We start from the raw sequence: 14,414 nt of genomic DNA, 5'->3' as shown, positions 1-14,414 counted from the left end.
TTTGTTATAAGAATTATTGGTACATAGGCATGGGTGGAGAACTGTAAAATTTTTTTCTCTGAACTGATACTGACTCCCTTGCTTCCTGGTATCAAAAAACTAAAATACCCATGCTAAATTCTATCCTTGAGTCAATAATTCAGAGAACAGTAAATAACAAACTGAGATAGGCCTAATCACAAAGGATTCCTTTGTGCAATTTCACAATTCCTTTCTGCAAAGTTGCAACAAATGTCAAACCAAAGCTCACCATACTTGCCCCTGGCATCCTGTTCTTTTATTTCTCTCCCCTACAAAACCTCTCTTTGTCTATATTGAGAAAGACTCTACTTTTGAGTGTTTTCCATGTTGCAACAATTTAAATAAACTTACTCTCTTATCATTTAAGTCTTGAGGAATTTTGAAAGTTTGAGGTATGTTAACATTTAAAGGGAATAAGTAAAAGGATAGAGTTCATATCTTCCATCCTGAAAGAGTGGAGAAGACCACGCCACTCTTTTATAGAACATTATTAAACTAATAGAAGTTACTAAATGGGGGGAAAAAAATGAAAGGAAGAGATAGTAGTTAGAAATTGCAAAATAACTTTTAAAAATTCTAAATACATGAATAATATATGAGTAATCATTTCACATGTAAAATGATTGCATTTACCTAATAGCAGACAGAAATTTTCAGATTGGATGAGGAAGAAATTTGACAAGATATCCAGCTATACTTACCAGAAAAATATCTAAAATAAAACTATGTAAGAAGACAAGAATAGGGCAGTGCCTGTGGCTCAGTCGGTAAGGCGCCGGCCCCATATACCGAGGGTGGCGGGTTCAAACCCGGCCCCGGCCAAACTGCAATCAAAAAATAGCCAGGCGTTGTGGCGGGCGCCTGTAGTCCCAGCTACTCGGGAGCCTGAGGCAAGAGAATCGCTTAAGCCCAAGAGTTGGAGGTTGCTGTGAGCTGGGTGAGACCACGGCACTCTACCAAGGGCCATAAAGTGAGACTCTGTCTCTACAAAAAAAAAAAAAGACGACAAAAATAAAGTATAAATAGATGTGTAATGCAATTATTATGAAGCTCATATAGCAAGATTAATATCAGAAAAAATATATACATCAAAACAAAGAATAAATAGGAATCTGAGTAATATAGATAATAAAAGGAATAATCTACCAAGACAATATAAGAATTACAATTTGCAATACCTAATAATAAAGCCATAAAATAAATAAAGCAAAAACAACTTGTAAATCATAAAGAAAAAAGGCAAATCCACAAGCATGGATAGATGTTAACTTTATCTGAAACTGATAGATCAAACGAGGAGAAAAAAATAAGTTAATAAATCTCTCCATTTGATTAACTCTTTTTTCTTTCTTTCATTAGTGTTTTATGGTTTTCAGCATACAAATACCATATTTTTGAGACATTTATATTAATTTTTGTGCTATTGCAAGTTATACTGGACTTTAAGTTTGATTTCCAATTGTTTGTTGCTAATATATAATATATATTACGATACAATATTATAAAAATACAATTTAATTTTATAATTGACCTTATATCCCAAAACCCTGCTAAACTTCATTAGTTCTAATATACCTTTTATCTTTCATAAATTCTTGAGGATTTTCCACACATTTATTCATTTCTGTTAGTATATAGCTAGGAGCAGAATTGCTGGGTCATGTTGTAACTTTATGTTTAACGTTTTGAAGAACTTTCAAAATTTTTTCTAAACTGACTGCACTATTTTACATTCCTACCACCAATATATGTGACTTCCAATTTCTCCATATCCTTATCAACACTTGTTATTGTCTATCTATTTTATATTTACTTGGCTTTTAAATATTTCTCCTTTAAACACCATATATTTCTACTGTGTAATAAAGTATACTCAAGAAAAATTTTATATGGTCTAATTATAATAAAGTCAATAAATCCATAATCAGTTATAAAATATTATAGAATACAAATATACACTGCCTATACCCTCTAACAAATAAATAAAATTTTCTTCTCCAAAGTAGATTTTAAAAATAGTCTCAAGGTTAAGATCAGTGCATCACTTAATAATGTGTTGATGACTAACTAATCAGATTCAAATTCATAATGATAAAGAAAACAACTGTATAAGAGTAATTCAGAAAGAACTTTATTCTTCAATCTGGCTAATATTCATACTTTAAAAAGTTTTAAGTGTGTGGCTTGTCCCTTCATTTCCTTAGTATCTCTTTGCTTTATAGTCTCAAATCATCCACGTCAACAATTATTTTCTTCTCAAGATTCCTGCTATTAAAATATGTGACCACTGGTTTTGAATATAATTTCAATTGTGGCTACTTTAAGAATATTTTGTTCTCATAATTTTGTTTACAAATTAGTATTCAAGAAACATAAATAATTAGCCGGGCGTTGTGGCGGGCGCCTGTAGTCCCAGCTGCTCGGGAGGCTGAGGCAAGAGAATCGCTTAAGCCCAGGAGTTGGAGGTTGCTGTGAGCTGTGTAAGGCCACAGCACTCTACCGGGGGCCATAAAGTGAGACTCTGTCTCTACAAAAAAAAAAAAAAAAAAAGAAACATAAATATTTAACAAGCAGGGACTATCAATTTATTCCATCAATTAACAAAAAGAATTAAAGGTAATATCCAAAGTTGTGAAGGATTCTAAAAGACAAGTGTTACTCTGCCCCACGTAGTAAAAATTTAAACTGATACAAGTTTTCTGAAAGGCAATTCAAACAGCTAAAAATTGGGGATTGTCAGTGACTAAATAAAATACAATGCTAAAATACAGAAATCATGTCTTCAACTTACTTTCAATGACCTGAGAAGTTTTGGGGTTTTGTTTTGTTTTGTTTTTGTTTCTGTTTTGTTGTTGTTGTTGTTGTTGTTTTGAGACAGAGTCTCAGTTTGTCACCCTGCCTAGAGTGCTGTAGTGTCATAGCTCACAGCAACCTCAAACTCTTGGGCTCAAGCAATCCCCTTGCCTCAGCCTCCCAAGTAGCTGGGACTACAGGTGCTCATCACAACACTCGGCTATTTTTTGAGATGGGGTCTCACTCTTGCTCAGGCTGGTTTTGAACTCCTGAGTGCAAGCGATCCATTAGGATTACAGGCATGAGTCACAGCAACGCCGGGCTCCTGAGAAAAGTTTTTGATGTTATGTTTCAAAAAAAATGCAACATATAAAACTGCCTATTATGTTCTCTCCACTTTCTGAGATAGGACAAATACTGAAGAACTAAATTTAGGACGTTATAGGTCATTTAAGGGTAATAGGATTAGGAGCAGTTTTTAATGGGGATGTGCGTGTGTGTGTGTGTGTGTGTGTGTGCATTTTCAAAGTTTTTGCAGCGAGCATGTTTTACTTTTATAATGATAATGAAAGTGATGTATAGAAATGTTCTTAATTTCACCTCTTTTTAAAACTCCTTTCATATTTTAATACACAGCAATAAACGTCTCCTTCAAGAATATATCTCATTTTGCTTTCTCCAAAAGTTGCAAAAACAACTTAGATAATGAGCAGTTTATTTGCAGTAATAACATATTGGCTCTGCTTAGGGAACTAGCTCACAGAACTTTTCCCTGTGGCAAAACAAAAATGTCACACACACAGGCATTACAGTGTTTATGCTAACTATGGCATTTTATACGCTTGGGCTCATTATTATTCTCATTAATTTTGTCATTATTAATAGCACTGCTATTTATATGATGACTTAACCTTTACAGATTTCAATCAAAGATTTCAAAACTCAATGAAGAATGTGTTTAGAATGTAAAGGGATGTGTCTCTGAGTGGCTTTCCCCAGCAGGGAGCATATTTTGGTATTCAGTATATTTAAACTACTGTGATGCCTAAGTATATATTTATGTTATGACTCTTAGGGCAAAGTCTGACACAATGTTTTAGTTTTCTCACCTAAAACCTAGAAGAACAATGTTTTCTTAGAAGGGTATCAGATTCAGGAGACTAGAGATAAGTCACGAAACAATGATTTCATCAATAAAGGTATAAAATCTGAAATGACTAACTGGCTTTTATAAAAATATGTATGAATGCCAAAAATGATAGCAACCTGTGGGAGTACTTTATAGATATTCCCTTTGATGTAAACCTTAAAATACATGAGAAATAAGAGCTTTGTAACAAGGAGCCTTATGTTATAGCAAAAGCTGTTCTAGGCTTAAATATGAACAGAAGGAACTTTAAAATTCAAAAAGATAAAAATACAGAAGTTTCTTCACTTTGTTAGGAACAAACTACACTCCCCTGAAAGCATGTCACTTTTGGTGAGGCCATGTCATACTGTCAATTATCCTTGGTCGTAGAGTTGTTCAATCATCTGTGTCAGCTATGTTTTTGGACAGCTGTGAAGTATTTTACAAGCATTATAAATGCCATTAAATGTGATCAGCATAAAAGCAGTGAGAGCTATTATAATTGCTCTCTTTTTCTATACTGTAGAACAGTTTAGAAGGCATGATAGTTAATATCTAATGGCAAAAATCTAAATGTTTAACAAAATATTCTATTCCTGGTGATGTAGTAAAACAGACACTCTCATACTTAATAATGGAAATGCGTGATAAAACCACCACATTATGGAGGAAGGGGAACCCATGTACACCATTGGTGTAAATGTAATTGAATCTAGCCATTATGGAAAATAGTGTGGAGGTTTCTCAAAAAAACTAAAAATAAAACTACCCCATGATCCAGCAAACCTGCTGCTATGTATCCAAGGGAAATGAAAATGAAATCTCAAGATATCTGCACCCCCATGCTCATGGCAACATTATTCACAATAGCCAAGATATGGAATAAACCAAGTGCTGATCAATTGATGAATGGATAAAGAAAATGTGATACATATGCAGGACAGAATACGATTCAGTCAAAGAAAAAGAAGGAGATCCCATCATGTGTGAAAACATGGATAATCCTGAAGGACATTATGTTAAATGAAATAAACCAAGCTCAGAAAGACAAATACCATATGATATCTCTTATCTGTGGACTCTAAAGAAGCTGATCTCATGGAAACAGAGAGTAGAAGGGTGGTTATCCGAGTCTGGGGATTGGAGAGATGTTAGCCAAAGGACACAGGTTAACAGAAGGAGTAAGTTCAAGAGATCTATTGTGCATCCTAATGACTACAGTTAATAACGATATGTTGCGTATTTGAAATTGCTAAGAGAGTAGATCTTAAGGGTTCTTACACACACAAAAAAAAATGTATGGTAATGCACAGATGGCTTGATTTAGCCATTCCACAGTGTACACATGTATCAAAACATCATGTTGTACAGTGGAAATATATACAATTTTTACGTGTCAATTGAAAATAGAAATAATGTTCCCATACCCCCAGAGACTGTACTCATAGAGATGATCAGATTGTGGTCTCTCAGCTCCAAATCTATCCTATTATATTCTGCTTTTGGTGCTGGGGCCAGACGCTCAGACCACATTGGTGCTTTGTTAGATGGCTCTGAGTTAGGCTCTATCACCAGGACTCTCATACTCCACAGAGAACCTGAGAGGCTGGAGAAGGAAAAGGGACCGCTCCTCCCCATCTGTTTCCTGTGGGCTTCCTGTTTCTTGCAGTTCCCAGGAGTTGGCCCTGCTTTTCCCCTGGCAACAGAAGTATTTTCCACAACAGCAGCCATATCCAGTTGTCAGTTTTCCCCACACTTGCAAACCTAACCTCCATGGAGACATCAGTATCAGCTTGCTATCCTGCTTCTTCTTCTTCAGGGTCTGGGCCACAGGCCCCCAGGGCTTCCCACTTGAAACTCAGACAAACCGTTACTGCCCAACCAGGTTCATCTGCCCGCTGCCCAAGAGGAAGCCAATACCCAGAGACAACAGGATTTAGAGTAAAGAAAGGGCTTATTCTGCATAGTGCTAAGGGGGAGACCTTTCAGAGAATTGGGGAGACAAGGTTTTTAAAGACAGTTAGGTGGACAGAAGGTGAGGCAATCAGGGTGTGCTCATTGGTTGGGCTCAGGGCAGAACCTTCAGTCCCTGGGTATGGGTCACTTTCTGGTGGGTCAGCCAATCCAGAAAGCAGTGCCTTGGGTGGAGATCCAAGACCAGTTGAGTCAGTTCCTTGGTCTGGGTGGGTCACTCAATGGAATGCCACTGGAATGCTGAACTTGGAAGATATCTCAAAACTACCTCTAGGTTCTAAACAGATGATGTTATTTACAGAGAAAAGTTAAGAATCTTTACAACTACCACCAGCTGTGCTCTCTTAAGCAAACTCGAGGGCAGTAACTTTTACAAGCAAACAAGGGGCAGTGGCTGATTATTATAATTATTTTAGCTAAGCCTGCTCCTTCACAGAGTTTTGGGGCCCTTACTCTAGTTCTTGCCTTGCACCCCCTTCAACCATTCGTAAGAGTGGTTTAAATCCCAGGACGAGCCAAGCAGTACCACCTCCACAGAGGTCTAAGTTTCAGCTCCATGGGAAACTCTAAGTTTCTCAAACCCTCAGGGCTTGCAGCTGCTTTCCTTAGTTGCTGCTTTTTTGATGCCCTTAAGCTCCCCTTTCATCCTTTCAGTGGTTAATAATGTTATAGCCAGTGAACAATTCTTGTATTAAATTCTGCTGGTTCTAATAACTAGGGTAGTTTCCATTTCTCAATTTGACCCTAACTGATAGAAGAATTTGACAATAGCTACCAAAATTGATGTAGATTTATTCTTCAACTCATCAATCCCACTTCCAGGACTTTATGCAAATATTTTCTTTGAAGCATTGTTTATAATCACAAAGACTGGAAACGAAAATGTCTATCCATGGTACATGCAGGTAATGGAGAATATATAAATGGTTCCATATACTGCTGCGGAGTGAGCTCCATGTTAGGCAAACACAAGGGGGAGAAAATGTGTGTAGTATGCTGATATTTATGTCTAAGAAAGGATATGGGTATATTCACATATTTGTTTTTGTTAGCTTATATGGAAGAACAATCAAATAATAAGATACATGTTGGAGGGAGGAAAAGCCGGTTGAAGAAGATTGGGGTAGAAGATAGACTTCTCTGAATATACTTGGTTTTATAGATTTGACTTTAAAATCATAAAAATAATTTATGTAATCATAAATAAAATTTAATTAAAAAATGGAATTTCTTCATTTCATATTGTCGCAAAAGAGACAATACAACTCTACAAAAAATAGACAATTTAGCCAGGCTTGGTGGCGCATTCATGAGGGTGAGGCAGGAGCATGGATTTGGCCCAGGAGTTTGAGGTGACAGGGAGTTATGATGAGGCCACTGCACTCCAGTCTGGGCGACAGAGCAAGACCCTGTCTCAAAAGAAAAAAAAAGAATTCCTAATAAATTAACATAAGGAGTACAATAAAACAAATAAATCTAATTACATATAGAGTGGGTGGCATAACCATACAGAGAGGAACTATTCCAGTACTTTAAAATATACATTCCTGGGCAGCCCCTGTGGCTCAGTGAGTAGGGCACCGGTTCCATATACCGAGGGTGGAGGGTTCGAACCCAGCCCTGGCCAAACTGCAACAAAAAAAAATAGCTGGGTGTTGTAGTAGTCCCAGCTACTGGGGAGGCTGAGGCAGGAGAATCACCTAAGCCAAGAAGTTGGAGGTTGCTGGAGGTTGCTGTGAGCTATGATGCAATAGCACTCTACCAAGGGTGACAAAGTGAGATTCTGTCTCAAAAAAAAAAAATATATATATATATATATATACACACATTCCTGGAAAGACAGACCCTGAGAACAAAAACTATAAAAAAAAAATCCTAAATTTTAAAAATACAATCATGTTTGTAGTGATAGTAACGGCAATGCTATTCTTAGATGTTGTTTCTATAATATGGAGCAAAGTAATTATATATGTTGAGAACATTGGGGAATAAGATTTTCAAAATGGAATAAAGGAAGTCCAGAAGTAAGAAATTGAGATTAAATAAGAACTTTATAATCTTAAATTTGAATTGGAGGAGTTGTTATAAAATCATGGTATATTTTATAAACAAAGAAACAAGCAAAAACTATTCACTGAAAAGGTATCATTTTTACAGATTCCAACCCAATAGTAATGAGCACCCTCCCAGTACCCAGATTGTGATCTCCAAATACCATTTCCCATTAAAAGGAATGAGGGCTTCTTGGGAAAATGACGGGCTCTAGGTCTGGAGCAGAAAATGTACAGAAGGAGTGAGTAAACACTTGCTATACCAGACAGGAAACAAGTTGTCAAGGAAAACTGGATTATGTCAAAAAGACAGGAGCCAATTTGACAAGAGTCTCACTGACCAAAGATGCATTAATTTAAGCATAAGTAAAAATAATAATGCAAAAGGTTTAAACACATAACATCTGTTTCAATCCATGAGTTCATAATGATGCTAAGAAAAAGCAAGTTCACTTGTTTCCTCAGAAAATGATAGGGACTCAACTTATTATTGCTTTCCATTCAAAATAGGACCTAAGGGCAACCAGGTGGTTAGTGAAAGAAGTTTTTCAAATGTAAATGTAATAAGTAAGGAAGAAATTATAAATTAGAATATCTTCATTTGAATTCTCAAGTAATAGAAAGAGGACAAGCTCACTTTCTGGCCTCTTATAAAAGCACTAATCTTATCCATGAGGGCTCTCTCAAAGTCCCAATTTCCAAATTAGGGATTAGGTTTCAACATGTGAATTTTTAGGGGATATAAACACTCAGTCCAAAACACACATTAATTAAACTGTAGAAAGTCAGATATTTACTTGAAAATTATCAGATGGGGGAAGAATTAAGTGAGTAAAGATAAAACAATACTATTCAAGAGTTTATAACTGGGGAGTCTGGGTCCTGGGTACATAGGAATTCCTTATACAATTTTTTAATATGTTTGACATTTTCTATAATAAAAAGTCAATTTAGAAAGCAAAATCATCTCAGAACATTTTTCAGACATAACTTTTTGATTACTCTTCTTATTTCTTGCATGATTTTTGTTGGTTTTCCATTTCCTCTATAGTCAACTTTTGGTAATTTATATGTATCCTGTGAAGAAAAAAAAAGGTATTCATTAGAATTTTTCTTAGAGAAAGAATAAAATCAATAGATCCACTCTGTATAGAAACACTGTTAGCAAGCCTGAAGGCAGAAAGAACAATCATGCCCGACCAAAAAAACGAACAAAAAGGAATTTCTTGGTTACACCTAAAAGAAAATAAGGACAGAAAGAGGAAGAGAGTGGGCTGAGGAAGGCAGTGGTTGATGCCTATAATCCCAGCACTCTGGGAGGCCAAGGCCAGAGGATCACTTGCGCTCAGGAGTCTGAGACCAGCTGAACAAGAGCAAGACCTGTCTCTACTAAAAATAGAAAAAAGAGCTGGATGTTGTGGTGAGTGCCTGTAGTCCCAGCTACTCTGGAGGCTGAGGCAGGAGTTTGAGGCTGTTGTGAGTTAGGCCAACACTATGGAACTCTGGCCTGGGCAATAGCAGGAGACTCTGTCTCAAAAATAATAATAATAATAATAATTAATTAATTAAGAACAAAATTATCACAATTAAGCAATATCGATACAGCTTAAATAGCATTGCAATGAATAGAATTATAAAGGGAATCCTTAATAAAATATTAGTCCATGTTAATTCTTTGATGGTTGTAAAAACAAGAAGAGGAAGAAGGGGGAGGGAGAAGTAGTCGGGGGAGGAAAAGAAGGAGGAAGAGGAAGTCCAGGAGGGAGAGGACAGAGGGAAGACACATGTGCCAGCAAAGGCTAAAATATTTGCTGTAAGAGTGGTTTAAATCCCAGCAGGAGCCAAGCAGTACCACCTCCCCAGAGGTCTAAGTTTCAGCTCCATAGGAAATGCTAAGTTTCTCAAACCCTCAGGGCTTGAGGAAAATTTTCCCAGTCCTTACTCAAGTACCTGGCTGTGAAATGCATGGTTTCCATATGGAAACCCAAAAGGAGACAAATTGATCTGTTGGATGTTGCTGAGAAGATGAGGACACTCCAGGCAGCGCCTGTGGCTCAGAGCACCGGCCCCATATACCAAGGGTGGCAGGATCGAAGTCGGCCCCAGCCAAATTGCCAAAAACAAAAAGAAGGAACAGAAGGACACCCCGCACAGAGGAGGGAGTGGGGATGCTTAGAAAAATATGAACATGATACAACATCTCAAAGTATGAGGAAGTCTTTAGCGTGTCACAAACAACAGCAGTTAGCATTTGAACCATAGAAATTATCTTCTTATGAGTTTCAAAATTATTTACATAGAGTATTAAATTTTTTAACATCTACATTTTCAGTTATATACCTCAATAACTGTTTGCATATTTTAGATCACTTTTACTTATCAGGTATTTGCATATTTTATTTATTTTTCCTAAGACACAGTTTTCGGAATTAGTGTCCATGCTAACTAACTTATGTTTTCCTTGGTGGTTTTTTTTTCTTTTTTTTTTTTTTGCGTATTTCATTAATTTCTTTTTTTAAGATTTTAAAGAGCTAAGGCTGTTCATACTGATTACCTATGAAATATTTGGGTGGGAAATTGTAATGCTTTTTGGATGAATTATTATTAATGGAGTAACATCCTATTTACAAAATAGCTCTTGAGAAACATAAAGAATACAGTTACATAAAACAAGAAAAACTCTAGTTAATGTTTTTAAAGTGAAATATATTACAAAGTAAATTATATGACTTCATAAATTCATAAGTTCATAAATTTGTTTAAATCAAGGTACGGAAGGCAGTTGTAAAAGTAACAAAATTGGCCATGAGTTGAAACAATACTACTATAAACATCATTATTATATTCTTGTTGTAGTTTATTATGCTGTTCTCCCTACTTGTGTAGAAGATTGAGATTATACATAATTAAAATAAATGTAAATTTATATATTCACTAAATAGAAAAGTTCTAAATTTCTAACTTGGCACCATGTTGTGAAGACACATGAAAAGTTAATAATCTGAACTTTTTTCCCTCGATGTAACGACCAATTTATATGACCAAATTTGTGCTTGGTGATTTCAACCAAACACCATAGCCAAAAACAAAAATAAAATATAGATATCTGTTAGGGTTTGGGATTTCACTCTACTTAAAAATCTAAGAAAAACCTGCATGATTTTATGGATATTGGCAGAAATCTCAAGACTCCTGGGTCATAGGAGTCTCATTATCATTCAGAACACAGCCAGCAGCATCTGTTCCCCTTTTCCCAAGTCCCACAAGGGTGATGGGGGAGCAGTTACAAGGATTCAACATGCACAATGGGTTTGCATCACAGCTGCACCTGGGGACTCACCCTTTGGCAGAAAGCATAAGCAAGCCTGACCCTGGAACCCACATGTACCTCTGACCCATGATCATGCTATGACCCAGACTCAACAATTATAAAGTCCTAAACAATATTGTTACATCTATGTACTCATTCAATTCTTGCCCCCTCAACCCAATAATTTTCAAGCAAATACCTGACTTTATATAATTTCAATCCTCAAAGTTTCTCACAGTAAACATAACCCTAAAAAATGGCTTGGGAAGAGCAGTCAGGACCTTGCATTCTGGAAGCACCAGAAAAACAAAAACGTGCAGTGATGCTCAGGGCCTTTGAAATATTCCCCGTCCCATCAATCCACTCTCTGTCCTTACATGTCTTGGTTTCTGGTAAACTTTCACATAAGTATGTCACTCTGTTGGCCAATCTGATTAACTGACCATCAGAGGCTAGAACTAAAACCATTCAATTTGTCCTGTGCAACATTTAATCAAAGCTACTATCAAAAAAGACCCCAAACAATGGGATGAAGTTAACCTGCAGTATTGATCTCAATCGTGCCTTCCATGGTCCTACGTTCAGACAACTCTCCCAAGTGAGAACAGAAGACTTTATTTCATACAGATGTAGTCTAGTCTATGGCCAGTTTATTTTCCATTGCAACCCAAGCAAGGAGGTATAGACTGACCTGCTGATCTTTGGTGTCTTTTCTGGTAATTATCAAGGTCAATAGATAGTCCAAAAACCAAACACCATCCCCCAAAAGAGACATTCCATCGGCCACTCTCAGCCACATACAGTCATTGTAACCCACACAGGCATGGGGAGCTCCTATCAGGATCTGTCTTTAAACTTGATTTGGATCAGCATTATTTAGTTTGATTGCATCACACAGGCAGTGTCAGTGAGTTGTAGCCTCCTTTACATGTACATGGCATAACCCCAGACTTCTTAAGCATTAGAAAATCAACTGAATTTGTAATGCAATGAAGAAAAGTTGTACTGGTCCATGTGTTTGTACATGTGTAAAAAGAGTCCATGATGACAGTGGCCATTAATGACATCAGGCACAGCAGAATAATTCAGGAGCAGTGTGTCTCTAGATTGTCAGCTGCAGCTTCTGTTTCACTCAGGCTCCATTTTTGGATATGGAAGACAAAGATATCATTAATTGCCCTCCCCCTCTGCCACCATACTGCCAGAGTTTAAGACATTTCCACACAAAGTGCAAAGGTTGTTGCTCTCCTGCCCCATAAAATCAGTGGGTTCAATCATCTTTGCCTGTTTTCAATCATCTTCATACCAACCTTTTATCTGGAAGATTTAGGTAAAGAAAGATATGGGAGGCAGAATAATGAGCTCTCCAAAGCCAACAAAGATGATGTACTTAATGTGGCAAACGGACTATACAGTTGTCATTAAATTAAAGACTTTGAGATGGGAAGATATCCTGGATTACTGGAATGGGCCAAGTGTAATCCTCAAAAGAGGGAAGCAAGAGGGTCAGACTCAGAAGAAGATGTAACAACAGAGCAGAGTCAGAGAGAGATGTGAAGATACTATGCTGCTGGCTTTGAAGATGGAGGAAGGGGCCACAAGCCAAGGAATGCAGGTGGTCTCTAGAAGCTAGAAAAGGCAAGGGGATATGTTCTCTGTTAGAGACTCCAGAAGGAATGCAGCCTTGCTACCACCTTAATGTTAGGCTGTTGGAAATCATTTCAGATTTCTGACCTCTAGAATTTTGAGATAATAAATTTGTGTTGTTTTAAGCTACTATATTTTTTGGATCCTATGGGAGCCACTATAGGGGAATTCAGCAAGCAATGTCTTCCTGTTGGATTATGTCAATCTAATGAATTCAGATGACTGAATAAGAATCAATTTTAATTCCTTTGGTCCCCTTTGACGGTACTGTCTCCTTTGGCTATAAAAAACAAACCACACTGGCCTGGGGTTGACATCGAGGAAAGAAAGACACGTTATGTCCAGGAATGGTCAGTGTGGAATTCCAAATTTTCAAAATAGGCCTATAAAACCCTTTATTCTTTCACCTTGATTAGTATGAAAAATGGCCTCTTACCCATTTCTTCTCTTCATTTCCTAGAGACAGCTACATTTTCTGTTTAAATAAGGTGTGGACCAGGAAGAGGTAAGAAAAGTAGAGTCAGAAGTCTTTTCAAGTCAATTTTTGAGGAAGCCATTCTAACACTTAATACCAGATGCCTGAACATAGATCATGGAATTGGACACCTAAATTATTGGCTCATAATTGGACGACATCTATCACAAAGGGCATCACTGTCAGACTGAAAATAGTTTAGAAAGTCAAACATATGACACAAACTAGTCTCAAGGGCCACAACAGTGTGACTAGAGTTGGCTGATTGGACTGGAACATCAACACCGTACTTTGAAAAGTATCAAGAGAAGGAGACACCAGCAGTAGACACAAGAAGAGGTCAAAGTTCTGATGTAGTCTTTGTGGCAGGAATAAACAGGGCTAATGCCTGTGGAATGCAGCCTCAGGCACTGCAAGACAAAGAGGCCAAGCCTTGGCAGGAGTCACAAGGCTGGCACATTCCCAGGGTTTCTGCATTAAAAACATTTAACCCTTTATCTCATGCCCAGTCAATGATGGTAGATGCATTGCCATGTCTAGTATGACTATAAATCCAGGGGTCAGTGAAGCAGTCCAGACACTGCAGGCTTGATTTCAGATGGTCTCCTTAGCAAACAGGCCCTCAGTATGGACATCTAATATGAATGACCTACACAGTTTGATCATCAGCTGTGGTTTAATTTTCATAGTTTATTCCCCAAGGGGGGAAAGTGTCTTTAATCTGTCGGTTTATAGCCTGTCTTACAAATGGCAGAGCAGATAGCAGACCAAATGGCTACATCATTGGCAATATCTAAAGTCAGTAAAAATATACATTTTATCGTGAGAAGAATTAGAGTTATGAGAATGGCCTTGAGTTCTTCAGAGCAGCAGTTGAACAGCTGCAGCAGCCCAGTAGACACCAACAGGTTGCCACTTAGCCAAACCGTCAGTAAACCAAGCCCAGGCATTAAGAAGAACCTCCATGAATCAAGGGCCACATCGAACCAGTGGCCTTACTTCAAGAAGCATAAT

Source organism: Nycticebus coucang, chromosome 2 (assembly GCF_027406575.1).
Source record: "Nycticebus coucang isolate mNycCou1 chromosome 2, mNycCou1.pri, whole genome shotgun sequence".
In the NCBI taxonomy this organism is placed as follows: Eukaryota; Metazoa; Chordata; class Mammalia; order Primates; family Lorisidae; genus Nycticebus; species Nycticebus coucang.
This window is presented reverse-complemented; position numbering follows the sequence as displayed.